General features: G+C 41.5%; 1 protein-coding gene across 1 annotated transcript in view; it reads left to right on the forward strand.

Annotated features, from left to right (window-relative positions):
- The window catches only part of IGSF11 (immunoglobulin superfamily member 11), a 120,960-nt gene that overhangs the window by 13,533 nt on the left and 90,889 nt on the right, over nt 1-16,538 (forward strand). The gene's annotated exons all lie outside the window — the stretch shown is intronic.

Genomic DNA, 16,538 nt, shown 5'->3' on the forward strand with positions numbered 1-16,538 from the left:
TTACCTATAGCTGTCATTTCTTCACCTTCATTACATGCTGTTACTTCATTGTGTGAATACATCGTGATAGCGATTTATCGATTCTACTACTGACAGACATTTGGGTTGTTTCCATTTTTGGCCTATAACGAGTAATACTGCTGTGCACATTCTTACACATGTTTTCATGCGTATCGAACTGCATTCTGTTAGGAATATACCTAAGAAACAAATTGCATATATTCAGCTTTAGTAGGTTCTGCCATTTTTCCAAAGTGGTGTGCTGATCTTTACGTCTGACAGCTGTGTATGAGAGTCTGTTTCCTCTACATTCTTGTGAATAGCAGGTATTGTCCATTTATTTTGCTTTAGCCATTCTGATGAGTGAATGATGGTATCTCCTTGGGTGCGCATGTTTATAGCTGTTTTGCACTTCCCTGATTAATAATGAGGTTGCGCACCTTTTCCCCTTATTACCAGCCATTTAGGTATCCTCTTTTGTAAAGAATCTGTTCAAGCCTTTTGCCAGTCTTTTTAAAAATAGCTTTATTGAGATATAATTCATATAACTTACTCATTTAAAGTGTACAATTGAATGGTTTTTGGTATATTACATTATTAGTTTTTAAGAACTATGGTAAAATATAACAGAAAATTAGCCATTTTGACTATTTTACATGTACAGTTTAGTGACATTATCATATTCATTCACAATGTTGTGCAGTCATCAGTACTGTCTATTTCCAAAACTTTTTCATCACCCCAAACAAAAACTCCATGAATATTAAGCAATTACTCCCCATTTTCCTCTCCCCCAGCCCCTGGTAACACCTAATTTATTTTTATCTCCATGAATTTGGTTATTCTAGGTACCTCCTATAGGTGGATTATATGTCCTTTTGTGATTGGGTTATACCACTTAGTATAATGTTTTCAGGGTTCATTCATGGTATAACAGTTTCAGAACCTCATTCTTTTTGTTTGACAGAATAATTCATTGTATGCCTACACTGTTTTACTTATCCATTATCTATTGAGGAACCCTTAGGTTTTGCCCGTTTTTAAGATTGGAGAGTCTGTGTCTTTTCCCCCTCTTCTGATTTGTAAAGTTATAGAATGTTTTAAAATTATGACTGTTAAGAACACTGGCACTTTATTAGTTATAAGTGTTGCAGAATCTTCTTTTACTAGTACTCTGTGTTGTGGCTTTTCACTCTTATTTCTTGTGTTTAAAAGAACAGTTCTTAATTCAGTACTAACAGTTTTTCCGTTCTGACTAGCACTGTTTGCATATTGGCTGAGAATTCTCTGCCTCTCCAGAGTCATGAGGTACTCCGTTGTCTTCTACTCTTTACCTTTCATGTTTTGAGCGATAGTCCACCTGGAACTGATTTTTTCTGTGTGTGTGTGTGTGTGTGTGTGTGTGTGACTGTTGCGAGTCGAGGACTAAAACGTACATTTTGAGATGGTTTACCTATTTATGTTTATGTCTAGTCTTTTTGGTTAGATAAGTCCTTTGAGGTGGTTTTACACTTCATTTTACCTCCAGGGTCTAGAACAGTGCCTTGTACATAGTAGGTGTTTAAGAAATGCATGTAATCAATGGTTAGGCCGTAAAGACTCATTTCCTAAACCACACATAAGGACTGAAACAGAACACTATGAATTTTGACTTTAAATAGTTTTTATTTCCGCTTTACAGCCTTATTTTATTTTCTCCTTTTTTTAAGGGGGGGTATGTTATCTCCCTCTTCTTCTCTATTGCCACTGCCATCTCTATCATCATCATCTCCTTTTCCTTCATTAACATCATCTTTAGCATCTGGAACTGAGGTTAAGTTCTAAATCTTGTGATCTTAATTTTACCATTATATAATAATTTCCTTTAAAAATACTAATTTGCATTTTATATTTTTTGAATACTGTGCATCATAATACCTCCACCTTACATTTGTTTTGTACAATGAATTTTTTTGAAGATGGCAAGTTTTTAAAATTTTATTTTATTGATTTATTTTTATCGAGGTATACTTGACAGGCAGCATTATATTAGTTTAAGGAGTACAACTATATTTGTATATATTGAAAAATGATCACAGTAAGTCTAATTAACATCCATCACCATTACATACTTATGGTTTTTTTTGACGAGAACTTTTAAGATTTATTCTCTTAGCAACTGTCAAATATGCAGTACAGTATTATTAACTATAGTCACCACGTTTTACATTATGTCACCTGACTTGTTTATTTTATAATTGGAAGTTTGTACCTTTTCAAAATTCCCTTCCCCCATTTTGCCTACCTCCACCCCCTGTCTCTGGCAACCACCAATCTGTTCTCTGTATCTATGAGCCTGTTTTTTTTGTGTGTGTGTCTGTTTTCTTGATTCTACATATAAGTGAGATCATATAGTATTTGTATTTCTGTCTGACTTATTTCATTTGGCATAATGCCCTCAAGGTCCATCCAAGTTGTCTCAGATAGCAAGATTTCATTCATTTTTATGGCTCAATAATCCTGTATAATAAAGAGGTAATATGCAAATTGACCATCACACCCTTGCACAAAGATGGCCACCCCCATGTGGTCACAAGATGGCTGCCACAAGATGGCTGGCAGGGGAGGGCAGTTAGAGGCGACTGGGCCAGCAGGGGAGGGCAGTTAGGGGCAACCGGGCCAGCAGGGGAGGGCAGTTAGGGGCAACCAGGCCAGAAGGGGAGGGCAGTTGGGGGGATCAGGCCTGCAGGGGAGGACAGTTGGGAGTGACCGGGCTGGCAGGGGAGCAGTTAGGCATCGATCAGACTGGTAGGGGAGCAGTTAGGGGGTAATCAGGTAGGCAGGTAGAAGCGGTTAGGGGTAATTAGGCAGACAGGCAGTCAGGCAAGCAGTTGGGAGCCAGCAGTCCTGGATTGTGAGAGGGAGGTCTGACTGCCAGTTTAGGCCTGATCCCACAGGCAATTGGACATCCCTCAAGGGGTCCCAGATTGGAGAGGGTGCAGACTGGGCTGAGGAAAAACCCCTTCTCCCCCAGTGCATGAATTTCATGCATTGGGCTTCTAGTATTTTATATATTACTAGAGGCCCTGTGCACGAAGTCTGTGAATGAGGGGGGTCCCCCTAAGCTCAGCCTGCACCCTCTCCAATCTGGGACCCCTCGGACATCCCTCTCATAATCCGGGACTGCTGGCTCCTAACTGCTTACCTGCCTGCCTGCCTGATTGCTCCTAATTGCCCCCCTCCCCCCCGCTGGCCTGGTCTTCCCTAACTGCCCCCCCCCCCCATCCTGGTTGCCTCTTACTGCCCCACCTGCTGGCCTGGTCGCCCCCAACTGCCTCCCCCTGCCGGCCTGGTCACCCCTCATGGCCACCCCTCCGGACTGGTTGCCCCATGCAGCTTGCTGTTCAGTCATTTGGTTGTCCCTCACTAACACCCCTGCCAGCCTGGTTGCCGCATGCAGCCTGCTGTTTGGTTGTTACTGTGACAGTGTCCTGGACAATTTGCATATTCCTCTATTATTAGTATAGATTTATATATTATGTATACATTTTCTTAATCCATTCATCCATTGATGGACACAGGTTGTTTTCATATCTTTTATTTTTTTAATATATTTTATTGATTTTTTACAGAGAGAAAGGGAGAGGGGTGGAGAGTTAGAAACATTGATGAGAGAGAAACATCCATTAATCGGCTGCCTCCTGCACACCCCCTACTGAGGTTGTTCCCACAACCAAGGTACATGGCCTTGGCCAGAATCAAACCTGGGACCCTTCAGTCTGCAGGCTGACGCTCTATCCACTGATCCAAACCGGTTAGGGCGGTTTTCATATCTTGAATATTGTAAATAATGCTTCAGCAAACATGGGGGTGCAGATATCTTTTCCAGTTAATGTTTATTTTCATTTCCTTTGCATAAATATCTAGAAATGGAATTGCTGGATCATATGGTAGTTCTATTTTTAATTTTTTTGAGTAATCTCCATATTGTTTTCCATAGTTGCTGCACCAATTTACATTCACACCTGCAGTGTACAAGGGTTTCCTCTTCTCGATATCCCTGACAACACTTTTTATCTCATCTTTTTTTAATAGCCATTTTAAAGGTATGAGGTTATTATCTTATTATGTTTTTAATTTACTTTTCCCTGATGATTAGTGAGGTTGAGCACCTTTTCATGTACCTGTTAGCCATCTGTATGTCTTCTTTGGAAAAATGTCGATTCAGATTCTCTGCCTATATTTTTGTCAGATTGGTTGTTTTTGCTATTGAGTTATACGAGCTCTTACATATTTTGGATATTAGCACCTATCAGAATATGATTTGAAAATATTTTCTCCCATTCAGTATTTTGCCTTTCCAATTTGTTGATTGTTTCCTTTGCTGTGCAGAAGCTTATTAGTTTGATATAATCCCATTAGTTTGTTTTTGCTTTTGTTGCCTATGCTTTTGGTGTCAAATCAAAAAAATCCTCACCAAGACCAATGTTACCAATGTAGTTATAAATATATTTTACAATTATGACTATGTTTTCTTTTAGTTTTATGATTTCAGTTATTACATTTAATTTAAGCCTTTAATCCATTTTGAGTTAATTTTTGTGTATGGTGTGTGATAGTCCAATTTCATTCTTTTGCATATGGCTGTGCAGTTTTCCCAGCACCATTTATTGAAGAGACTGTCCTTTTTCTGTTGTATAATCTTGATTCCTTTGTTGTAAATTAACCACGTAGCGGTTGATTTCTGGGCTCTCTATTCTGTTCCATTGATTTATGTGTCTGTACAAGGAATTGTAACCTGTTGTCTGAAAACAGTTTTTAGATGAGTCACAGAAATTTTATGCAAAATATAGTGTTATGTGCACTTGCAATTTTTCTTTCCCTAGGGAGAATATCTCAACATTTTGAAGTGTCTTCTTTCATTTTCCAATAAACTGTTGAGAAACTGACTCTATGTACACCACTGTACTAGGTATTGTGGGTTATACAGAGTATTTAATATGGTACCTTGTCATAAGGAACTTAATACATGTGTAATATAGTTACACTTTATAGTTATAAAGGTATTTTACAATTACAGTTACTATTTGGACATTTGTATAAATTAGAAGATTATAATCATGTGAGGAGTAATTGTGGAAAAGTTGTCAGAATCATGAGAGGAAATAGAAATGCAGCTAAAAAAGTGTTATGTGGAAGAAGATAAAGCCAGATAGTGGCTTTGTTCACTGTCTATCTGGTCTCTATCCCACCCGACGAGGGAAAACACCTGTGTTTCTTCTGTATTAAGCAGGTTTTCAGGAAAAAAAATAGATGATTTTTATATTCCAGGCATCTTGGGATAGAACGATGAAAAAAGTGTAGTCTAAAGTGTAGTCGTGCTTTAGTCTAAAAGACAAACACAATTCAGCTCATTATGGTATATAATGTGTTACATTAATGGCATGAATGAAGTGTGGTCTCCTGCTCAATTTTCATTGTTGTTTTGACCAAGGCATGCCCTTTCCCGAGGTGGTATAGTTGTTGGGATCTGCAGGCTCTTAAAAGCTCGTCACTTTTAACATGTGCTAGAGTGATGGTGTGGAGGCAGTTGCAGAAAGCAGGTGGGGTCTGAGGCGGTGCTCCTGGTTCCTCAGGGCCTACGTTCAGTGTGTAAGGACCTAGTAGTGCTTGTGTTTCCTAGTGAGAGAGACTGATAGAGGTCTGAGGTTAGAATGGAGTCCACATGTGCAGGAATTTTGAGATCAGAGACACATGATCAGGACCACTGTACAAGGATAGGAACTGGCACATACCCACCACTATTTCCCATTCAACACCACCACCACCACCACGGGGAAGAACATCCCCACAGACAGCCAGTTGTACCCTACTAGTTACCAGCCTGGGCGTAGCCAGTAAAGGTGCGTTTAGCAGAGGCAATGCAGACCCCAAAAACTTTGTTTGGATATGAGGTCCACCTGTCTTCTCCTCTGCCTTGGGGTAGTTTGAGGACTCTCCCCTTCATGTAGTCAGATGCCCTTTTGAAGAAAAGCAGGACAAGGGGGAAGGAGTGAAAGACTGATCATTTATCTGAATCATCCAAAAGAGACATCTATACGGTTCCTTCAAGAGGCTGTTCAATTATTGGATCAGCCTTAGATGACTAGATAGGACTGAATTCAGTTCTTCTCCTCCCCCTGCTAGCCCTGTGGTTTTGGGGTGGGTTGATAGGAGGAGAGAACTAGTAAAAAGATCATGTCAGCTTGAGAGAAAATAGACTCTGCTTCTTTGAATATGCTTATTTATTAAGAAAGGAATGTAAATTTACTTATTGTTTTCCTTTTGAAAACATTCTGTTGAGATGCATGGCCAGTCCCACAGAATTTAGAGTCCTCATCGGGCCAGATCCACCAGTCGTAAGCTCTGTCCTGGTTTTTAACTTAAGCCGCTGTACCTACGTGGCAGCCAGTGTGTAAGCAATTGCAAGAACTGTATGCCAGTGCATTGTTGAATCGCAGTAAATGATCTTTTCTTTCAAGAAAAGCCTCTTTATTCATTTGATCACTTGGAGTGTTTTTAAAAAATACATGGATTTGGCAGGCTTTTTTGACAGAGGTGCCCACAGTGAACTGAATGTGGTTAAACAGCTTGGAACACTGGAGTTGAATAGGCTCTGGGCACATGTGCCAAAGGGTGGCAAGCCAAGTCACCCTGCCTCCACTGCCAGCTCTGACAAGCTTCAGTTCTGCTGGTGCCACCACTCAGGATGCCTTTCTAAGTCACACACTCTTCTGCTTTTGGTGTCGCAAGTTTCTAGTCTGGATGTCAAATTTCTGTTAAGATCAGAGCTTCCATTATTGGCCACCCACTATGTGTCATGCATTGCTAGGCATTTTATGTGTGTTTAACTCATTAATCCTCAAGACCAGCCTGTGAGATAGATGAATATCAGCCCTATTCCAAGTGAGGAAATTGATTGTGCTTGTGAAGTTCATTGAATTTCAATACCTTGAGTTAAGTGCTGGAAGATTAAGAAAGATAATATATAGAGTGCCTAATATTGTGTCGGGCTCACACAATCAGTAAGTGGATTGCTTTTTCTCTTTGAAGCTTTATTTAGCTCTGTGGTGGTTTTGTCTCCATTCTAGGGCCTAACTAGAAAAGATTTTTGGGAAGCTTTGTATGAGCTGTGAGCTGGGCTTTAAAGACGTTTAGAATCCTAAGCATAAAAAGATTACGGTGCCCCCTCCTGTGGAACTCAAAATGAGACAAACTATAAAGGGTAAGCAAGTACAACACAGTTGTGCTTTTTTCCTCAAGAAGACTACTTTAATCTTTTGTTCTGATATATCAGATATCACTCTTAAAAATGTTTCTCTCTCAGTGCTCCTGCTGAGTGCCTTAAGTATTTGGTGTGTGTGTTGGTGAGCACCAGCCATATAAAAGAGTTTAAAATTTTATTTATTTATTTTTAATATACATGTTCTTGTTGATTTCAGAGAGGAAGGGAGAGGGAGAGAGAGAGAGAAACATCAGTGATGAAAATCATTGATTGGCTACCTCCCGCACGCCCCCTACTGGGCATCCAGCCTGCAACCCGGCCATGTGCCCTTGACTGGAATTGAACCTGGGACCCCGTAGTCTGCAAGTCTGCGCTCTATCCACTCAGTCAAACTGGCTAGGGCTAAATTTTTATTTTTTATAGAATACGTAGGAGTGTTAGAGTATTTATATGTTATTAAGTTTGAAAGGCAATGATTAAAAATTAATATATTTCTCAAAAATTGTGCCTGGCATTTGTGTTCCACACTGTCAGTGATGGAAAGGAGAACAAAACTCCCTTCCTGCCTTCCTTGAGTTTAAGTTTTCGAGGGAGGAAACATTATTTGAATGCTTATTAGGTACCAGTTCTTCAATATACATTGTATAATTGACCTTCACCACACCCTTGCATTATTTCCATTTTATAAACAAGGAGATTGATGTTCACAAAGGTAAAATAAGGTCATAGCTCAGATCCCGTGGTTTCTAAATCTACCTCCTTCCTGCTTCAGGAAAAAGAGAAAAGAAAATACTGTTGTTTCAACTTGAAATCCTCCTTCCTCCTCTTTTTCCCCCCTGGGCCTGGGAAAGAATGCTTATGTGTCCAACGTTGGATGTCACCTTCCAGGTGGTCTCCCTGGGTTGGCTTTTTTCCTTCCCTGACTCAACTGAAAGTTGTTCAGACATTAGGCCATCTCTGTTTACTGTAACCTACAGACTCACCTCTTTAACGTTCATCTCCCTTCCTTGCCCTTTGCATTGGTACATGGCCAGTGCTTACTAGATACTTGTTTCATAAGTAATAAGTGATAAGTATATATAGCTCAGGCTACAAGTGCAGCTGGGGCTCAGAGAGACTTTATGGAGCAGGTGGGGACTAAGGGTCTTGCAGCAGCTGAGTAGGTTTTAGTCTAGTGCAGAGGAGGCGCCGGGTACACTAAATTGGGGACCGTGGGGGTGGGGATGCCATCAGAAGCTGTCACATGGAAAGGAGCATCCGCTAGTTCCTGCTAGGAAGTTAAATTTGGACATCATGGTTATTATTTCAGCTCTTTGAAAACTGCCCCTAATGACATCTCTTCTGTAGTTTCCTCAAAGTTATCTTTTAGTAGCTATGGTAACTCATTTGAAACTCTTATTATGCTTGTAATCTGTACACATTGAACTGTTGGCTTCAGCATTCTAAACATTTTCCTGCAGAGTCAATAAAAAATCTGTATTTACAGTGTTCTCTTCCTTCTGGTGAAAATCAGCTTTTCCTTTAAGATTTCTAAAGATGATTTTTTAAAAAAATGAGGAATGACAGTTTGATAAATTACTCTTAGTGGCCATCATCTTTGTCACAAATGTTCATGCCATTATTGGCTTGTACTGACATATTTCTAGGCAGTTTTTACTTTGAGAAATTTTAAACACATGGCACACACCATCCTGGTTCCCCCAGTTTCCCTGGCTCTGAGGAGCCCTGCTCCCTCACTCCTGAGAGCTCCCATACCTCCCGCCCTCTCTCTTGGACTCCTGCAGCCCAGTGGGACACCCTCAGTGCCTTTTGCCTGGCTCTGGGTCAGCCAGGTATACTTTTATGTTTGCGCCTGTTCTCTTCCTGGGCTGTCGTTTACCTGTTGCTAACCTTCCTCGCTCAGACTTTTTGCCCTTTATGTCCTCTCTGTCTGTCTGTTTCTCTCTGTCTCTCTGTCTTGGAGGAGGAGTCTTGCACCTGCAACCCGGATCACCTAGGTATACTAGATAGTCACATGTTTTCTTCTCTTTGGCTGCAGGGGTCCTCAAACTATGGCCCGCGGGCCACATGCAAATACAAATATTGTATTTGTTCCCGTTTTGTTTTTTTACTTCAAAATAAGATATGTGCAGTGTGCATAGGAATTTGTTCATAGTTTTTTTTTTAAACTATAGTCCGGCCCTCCAATGGTCTGAGGGACAGTGAACTGGCCCCCTGTTTAAAAAGTTTGAGGACCCCTGGAGAGTATTGTTTAACCTTTGAATTTTTTTTTTCCCATCTGGAAAGTGAGGCAGGCCGGCAACACCTGACTGAGTGGCTGGCTTATGAAGAAGTGGCCTTAATAAACCTGCTACGTAGTAAAAGACTTAACTCATTCTTTCCCTCAGCCCTTGTCATTATAAAACGAATTTTTAAAATTATTGTTCATTTATTCACTAAATATTGATTGAGTTCCTACTTTGTGATGGGCACTGGGATGTAGCAGAGGCAAAAACAGTCTAAACACAGGCTAACAACATCTAAGGCAGTAACAAATAAGATCACACTAACATTTCTTTTTTGCAATTCCTGGTCCTTAAAGTGTTTGTTCACCTATAAAACAGTGGTAGGCTAAGAATAATATAATTGGTTTAGAAAGAAATTACGTCAACAACTTAAGTCTCCTTTTTAAAGCGTGGCAACCCTTTGGTTTTTGTTTGTGTTCTCCGGGTGCATAGTGGTTTCCTAAGAAGTCACAGGGCCTGGTGATTGCAACCTTCGTTACAGTCTGTGCTGCGTCTCTGTCTCTGAGACACTCGAGGTTGGGGTTCAGCAGGCTGGTTCTTACACGGAAATGGGAGCTGACTCTGGTTAGTAGTATGGTTTTATTTCTAACTGGGTGTCTCCCTACTCTGAAGAGCAGTAATAACTTTAACACTTTTGTCTGAGACAGTCATTGCTCAGTATTGCTTATATCAATCACAGCACCCAACACGAGAAAAGTACTCAGGAAAGGTTTATGGGCCCAGAAACAGTTTATTTCTCTGGATGAGCTTGTGTACTTCTCTTTTTGGGACTTTATCAACAATTACATTGGATGGGCTTTTTTTTTGTGTGTGTGTGTGTGTTTTTAAATTTCTTTATTGATTAAGGTATTACATATGTGTCCTTACCCTCCGACCATAACCAACACCCCCCCTCCAAGCTCCCCAACTCATGCCCTCACCTCCCTGTTGTCTGTGTCCTACATTGGATGTTTATCACCAATAATAAATGTCATCCTAGAGAATGTTTGTTTCCTTTTTCATTTAACTTAGATTTGTACTTCAGAAATGTAAAATTATTCTGTTTGAATTGTGTTTATTTAAAAAGTAGTTCTATATTGTTTTAGTGTCTACTAAATATTTATTTAACTTTCAATAGATATAACAGATACACTTTAGAGGTACATTGAAAGGTTTACAAATAATTACTTATGGATTTGCGTCTGAGTGTAGTGTTGACCATTTCAAACCAGAGGGGAAAACTCACATTTACAGTGGCTTTTTTTGTGAAAATGTCCACAGCTGCCATGCAGTCAAAGACTGAGATCCAGAAAACACCTTCAGTCTTCCTCCCCTTCCTGCCTCTATTATTTATGTTATTTATATAATACGAAACCCAGGGAGGTAAAACAATCTTTTCAAAACTACATAGCACATAAGTGGCAAAGTCTGGACCAGAATCAAGGTTAATGCTCTTTCTAATAAGATAAGGGAAATAAACAGCTAAGGAGTATTTAAGTTACCTTTCTGTCTTTTTCAAGCTTAATTTTAACCTTGATGGAATCAAGTCATCTCTTTCTAGGGTCTCTTTGTGTCCATCCCCATATCGCCCCAACAAAATATTACACAAGACCAGTGTGCATGCACTGTGAGTGCACAGAGTTGTGTATAGGTCATGCATGTGCTTGTGTAGTTGTGGAAGGGTTGGTTAAGCACAATGGAGGTGGTGTGTGCGCCGGAAAAGATACACATCGGATACCCTGCCCTTAGTCACTTCCATGAAGGCTTCTGTCAGGTCCTTGTAATCCAGACTGGGTTAAGTGAAACAGACAAGAAAATACTCAGATTTCATTTCAGAATCTGTAGCAGCTGGAGTGAGCATCAAGCAGATGGGCTTTTCCACCCTGATTATCCTGACTTCCTAAATTTAGAAATACATGCTTTAAAAAAATGTAAATTACCCGAGGGGGTGGTGTAGCACATGCCAGGCAGCGCTAACGAGTGCAAATAGATGTCATCTGCTGACTTAGACGAAATCTCAGCTCCCACTTCTGGGTCTCTGTTATTTCATTCCCTTTACATTTGTTTTATGTCACTGTTTTCCTTTCTGAAAATGCAGTGTCAAGCCTCTTTTTACATGTAGATGAACATGACTTTGAAATGTTGAGATTTTTATGGTATTGTAAACCAAAATAATGTTTAATTTGTGTCTTCATCCAAAATTCCTCCAAACTGAGGGAAAGGGATAGGAAAGAGACAGTAGATGAGAACTCTCTTGTATCTTACCTTTGCAGTTAACTAGCTGGGTGAATTTGGGCAAGAAACGTCCTCTGCCATAACATGGGGTCCATGGGGTCTGGACTTGGTCTCTGATGTGCCTTTCAGTTATAAAGTTTTTTTGGTTTCTATAAATTACCTGTATCTATAAAATTATTTTGTACTGTGTTGTGTCTCTAGAATCAAGCACAGTGTCTGGCACATAGTAGGTATTTAATAAACATTGCCAAAATAACCAATAGAGTCTTTCATATTCACTTAACAAAATTCACTGGACAGATTATTTATGGTCACCCTGTCCCTGTTAGAAAATGCTGTTTCTCTGTTGTATCTTAAAGTTAAGTTGAGGAGATCAGCAGAGATCAAAGGACATACAAAAGCAATATCCAAATGAGTGAGGAGGTTTGAATGTACGCATCAGCTCCCATCGGAGTGTAATTTGTGTGGGGAATCACATTTTATGTACATGAATATGTTGCTAGAACCACCTTTATTCCAAAGTTCCAGGAGGGAAAGCAGAAAATGATCTGTAAGTCCATCACTAAAGGAAGAGGAATGATCAAGTTTGCAAGGTGAGGTCCGGATGCTTCATCTTAGGGAAGAGTGGGAATTCAGGAAGCAAGGCGGTAATGGGGAAGGGAGAGGAAGTGAGAGAGCTAGCTAGCATTTGTAGACAAAGGGAGTAGACAAGCAGAGTTATAGAGGCATAACATAGTCTGGGAGCTGCAAGTACTTCTGCATGACTGGAGGGTAGGGCTCAAAAGGACCAGAGGCTGGAGACGGGGCCAGAAGGCAGGCAAACACCAGGGATCTGGACTTTAAATGGTGAGCGGTGTGTGGGAAGCTTTCCAAAGGTGTTAAAGAGGAATAACTTGCTCAACTTTGCTCTTTTAGCAATCTGACTTTGCAGCACTGAGGAGGAAGTGGACCAAGAGGGAGACAAGGAGATCAGTTAAGCCGCTTTTGTGCTAAAGATCATGTGAGGTTCCTCATAAATGTTGAATTAAGTGTAAGTCTAAGAGGAGAGACATATTATCAATAGTTTTTTAAAAACTAGGCATAATTACTGCTTCAGCCTCCCTAGCATCCCCCCCAACCCCCCCTGCTCCAAAAGGAGTGAAGAAGACTTGTAAAGAGAATATTCTCTTCTCAGGATAGGGGGGATGTAAGAAGGAAATGTTAAACTTGTGGGAGTTTCACTGATATATGGGTATCTATAATAATAAAAGGATAATATGCTAATTAGACCGGATGCCCTTCTGGACATCATTCCGGAGGAAGCCGGGGCTGGAGGGAAGCCCGGGTCCCTGGTGCTGAGGGAAGACAATGCTGGCAGCCAGGGGAAGGAAGGCCTACTCTTGCACAAATCTCGTGCATCGGGCCTCTAGTATATGAATAATCAAAAGGTTATTAGTGTTGTATTGAGATTGAAATCTAGCCATTTGTATCTGTTTTCTAGGTCAAGTGTTGGTGACCAGGTCAGACCTTTGAAATCTAGATGGTGTGGTAATAGAAGAAATTCAATTTTAGTTAAACAGTATCCATCTGAGCACAAACTAAACCAAACAACCTTTTCTGGGGGGAGGGGGAGGGAATACATAATTCTGAATATGTTAAATAAAGCATGTAAAATCATAGTGTAGCACTCATTTGGGAATTTCATGAGAGGTTTGGGACGTGTCATTCATCATGAATACTCAGAGAATGGCAGACCTTTTCAGCTTCTCCTTTCTTGAATTTGCCCTGAGACACTGACCACTGATAGTTTGACAGTTTCTCCATATTTCTCAGAGGCCCCCAAGAATCTGCCGATCTCTTGGCCTCAAGACTCTTCAGAAATTCTGATTAAGTTGTATCTTGTACTCCATGGAAGGATCCTCTCCCACCATCCTGGAGAGGGGGGCAGCACATTACTCCCCTCTTCTCTCTTACCCTAGACTCCCAGTGGATGCGCTGCCCACCCTTGAGTCACCGGTGCGGCCCTGCCTCCCTCTCTGGCCCTTGAAGCAGCCACGGCCGCTGCTGATCAGGCCCTCCCCCAGCGCAGGCACCCGAGGCCCCTGCTACCCCGCCCCCGATGCGTGCTCAGCTTCCTCCTGTCCGGTCGACCCATTACAGAGTACCAGTTAATTAGCATATTTCTCTAATATATATATATATATATATATATATATATATATATATATATCTCCTATCTAATAATAGACAAACATGGTAATTAACCATACCTCTGCTACGCTTCCCATTGGCTAATCAGCAGGATATGCAAATTAACTGCCAACAAAGATGGTGGCCAGCAGCCACACAGCTGAAGCGAACATGAGGCTTGCTTGCTCCAGTGATGGAGGAAGCCAAGGTTCCCCACCTCCCGCGGCCCTGCTCTGAGTTCCGGATGCAACAGTGTTGCAATTATAGAAGCTAAACAAACCCCAGATACCTGCTTTCAGCCGGCAGCGGGCTCGGAGCTTAGAGCGCCAGTGATGGCAACAAAGTTTCAATTATAGAAGCTAAACAAACCCAGATACCTGCTTTCAGCCAGCCACGGCCTCAGAGCTGGAGCCAGCTCTCAGCTGCAGTGACAGCTATAGAAGGTAAATAAATCCCAGAATAAAAAAAAAAAGAAAAAAAGAGGCTGGGAGCTTCAGTCGCCCGCCAGCCTGAAAACAGCCCTCTGCCCCTCACCCAGACTGGCCAGGCACCCCAGTGGGGACCCCCACCCTGAAGGGGGTGTGACCAGCTAAAAATAGCCATCAGCCCCTCACGGAGGCTGGCCAGGCACTCAAGCGGGATCCCCACCCTGATCCAGGACACCCTTCAGAGCAAACCAGCCGGCCCCAACCCGTGCACCAGGCCTCTATCCTATATAGTAAAAGGGTAATATACAAACTGACCCTAACGAAGACTGGGAATGACTGGTCACTATGACACACACTGACCAACAGGGAGCAGATGCTCAATGCAGGAGCTGCCCTCTGGCGGTCAGTGTGCTCTCACAGGGGGGAGCTCTGCTCAGCTACAAGCCAGGCTGATGGCTGCCAGTACAGCAGTGGTGGTGGGAGCCTCTCCTGCCTCCTCAGCAGCGCTAAGGATGTCTGACTGTAGCTTAGGTCTGCTCCCCACTGGCAAGTGGACATCCCCCGAGGGCTGCCGGGCTGCCAGAGGGATGTCTGATTGCCATCTTGGGCCCAATCCCCCGGCGAGCAGGCCTAAGCCAGCAAGTGGTCACCCCCGAGGGGTCCCAGACTGCGAAAGGGCACAGGCCGGGCTGAGGGACCCCCCTACCCTTGAGTGCACAAATTTTTGTGCACCGGGCCTGTAGTGTATATATATATATATAATTTAGAGAGAGAGAGAGAGAGAGAGAGAGAGAGAGAGAGAGAGAGAGATTATATATAGAGGGATATGGATATTTTTTTCATTAGATATCTGTATTGTGAATATTTTCTGCCATTCTGTGGGTTGCCTTTACACTTTATTAATGGTGTCTTTTTAAGAGCAAATATTTGATGTTTTCTTGGAAAATCCACTATATTTTTTTCTTTTCCTTTATGGTTTGTGCTTTTTTCTAAGACATTGTGTCTATCAAAAAGTTGCAGATATTATTTTTTGTGTTTTCATCTAGGAGATTTATAGGTTTAGCCTTTACTTTTTCAGTCTGTGATTAATTTTGAATTAATTTTTTTATATGTTTGAGGAAAGGGTAAATGTTTATTTTAAAAATGCAAATATTCAGGGTTTTTTTTTAAAAGATGCTATTTTCCCCATTGAATTACTTATTATCGTTATTATTTTCCCTTCTATGTAATTTGTTTTTGCTCTTCTATTTCTCGATTCTTTCAGTGGAACTGTAAGTCACTGATTTTAGACCTTTGTTAAAAAATATTTTATTGATTTTAGAGGGAGAAAGAGAGAGAGAGAGTGGGAAAGAGGAACATTAGTGAGAAACATCAGCATTGATTGGCTGCCTCCTGCACACGCCCTATTGGGGATTGAGCCTGCAACCTGGGCGTGTGCCCTGACCTGGAATGGAACTAGTGACCTCTTGGTGCATGGGCCGATGCTCAATCACTGATCCAAACTGCCTGGGCTAGACCTTTTTTATAACAGTAGAGGCCAGATGCAAGAAGATTTGTGCAAGAATGGGCCTTCCTTACCCTGACTGCCGGCACCGCCTTGGCACCAGCCAGAGCCGCCTTTCTGCCTTCCCATGCTGCCCAGAGGCCTGGAGCGGCTGGGATGGTGACGATGTGAACATCCCGTCCTGCCCCCGCCTGCTTGGCGCCTGCGTATGCAAATTAACCCACCATCTTTGTTGGGTTAATTTGCATACTCACTCTGATTGGCTGGTGGGCATTGTGAAGGTACAGTCAATTTGCATCTTTCTCGTTTATTAGTGTAGATAAGCATGTACAGTTATAAGTTTCCAGGTAAACACTGTTTTTCTTTCATCCCATACATTTTGATATGTTGTATTTTTTAGCACATTGTTTGCGGGTAGTTTTTATTGCGCGCTAACAGGTGGCGCGGGCCATTTTTGCTAATTTTTTGTGCAAATGGCAACGTTCAGTAAAATTACGATAACTTTAGTTTACGTATTTATACGTTACCCGCATTCTACCGCTAGTCTATAAAAAACGTATCCTGCATCTATAAAATACGTGTCCCGCGCTCTACTACCAGTCAACGTAAAATGTATAAATACGTTTCCCACATACAATGTGTTAATTTGAATTCAGTTCAGAATGTTTTCTTTGTTTGCTTATTTATTGAATTGA

Source organism: Myotis nattereri, assembly GCF_964212035.1.
Source record: "Myotis nattereri genome assembly, chromosome: 3".
Classification (NCBI taxonomy): domain Eukaryota; kingdom Metazoa; phylum Chordata; class Mammalia; order Chiroptera; family Vespertilionidae; genus Myotis; species Myotis nattereri.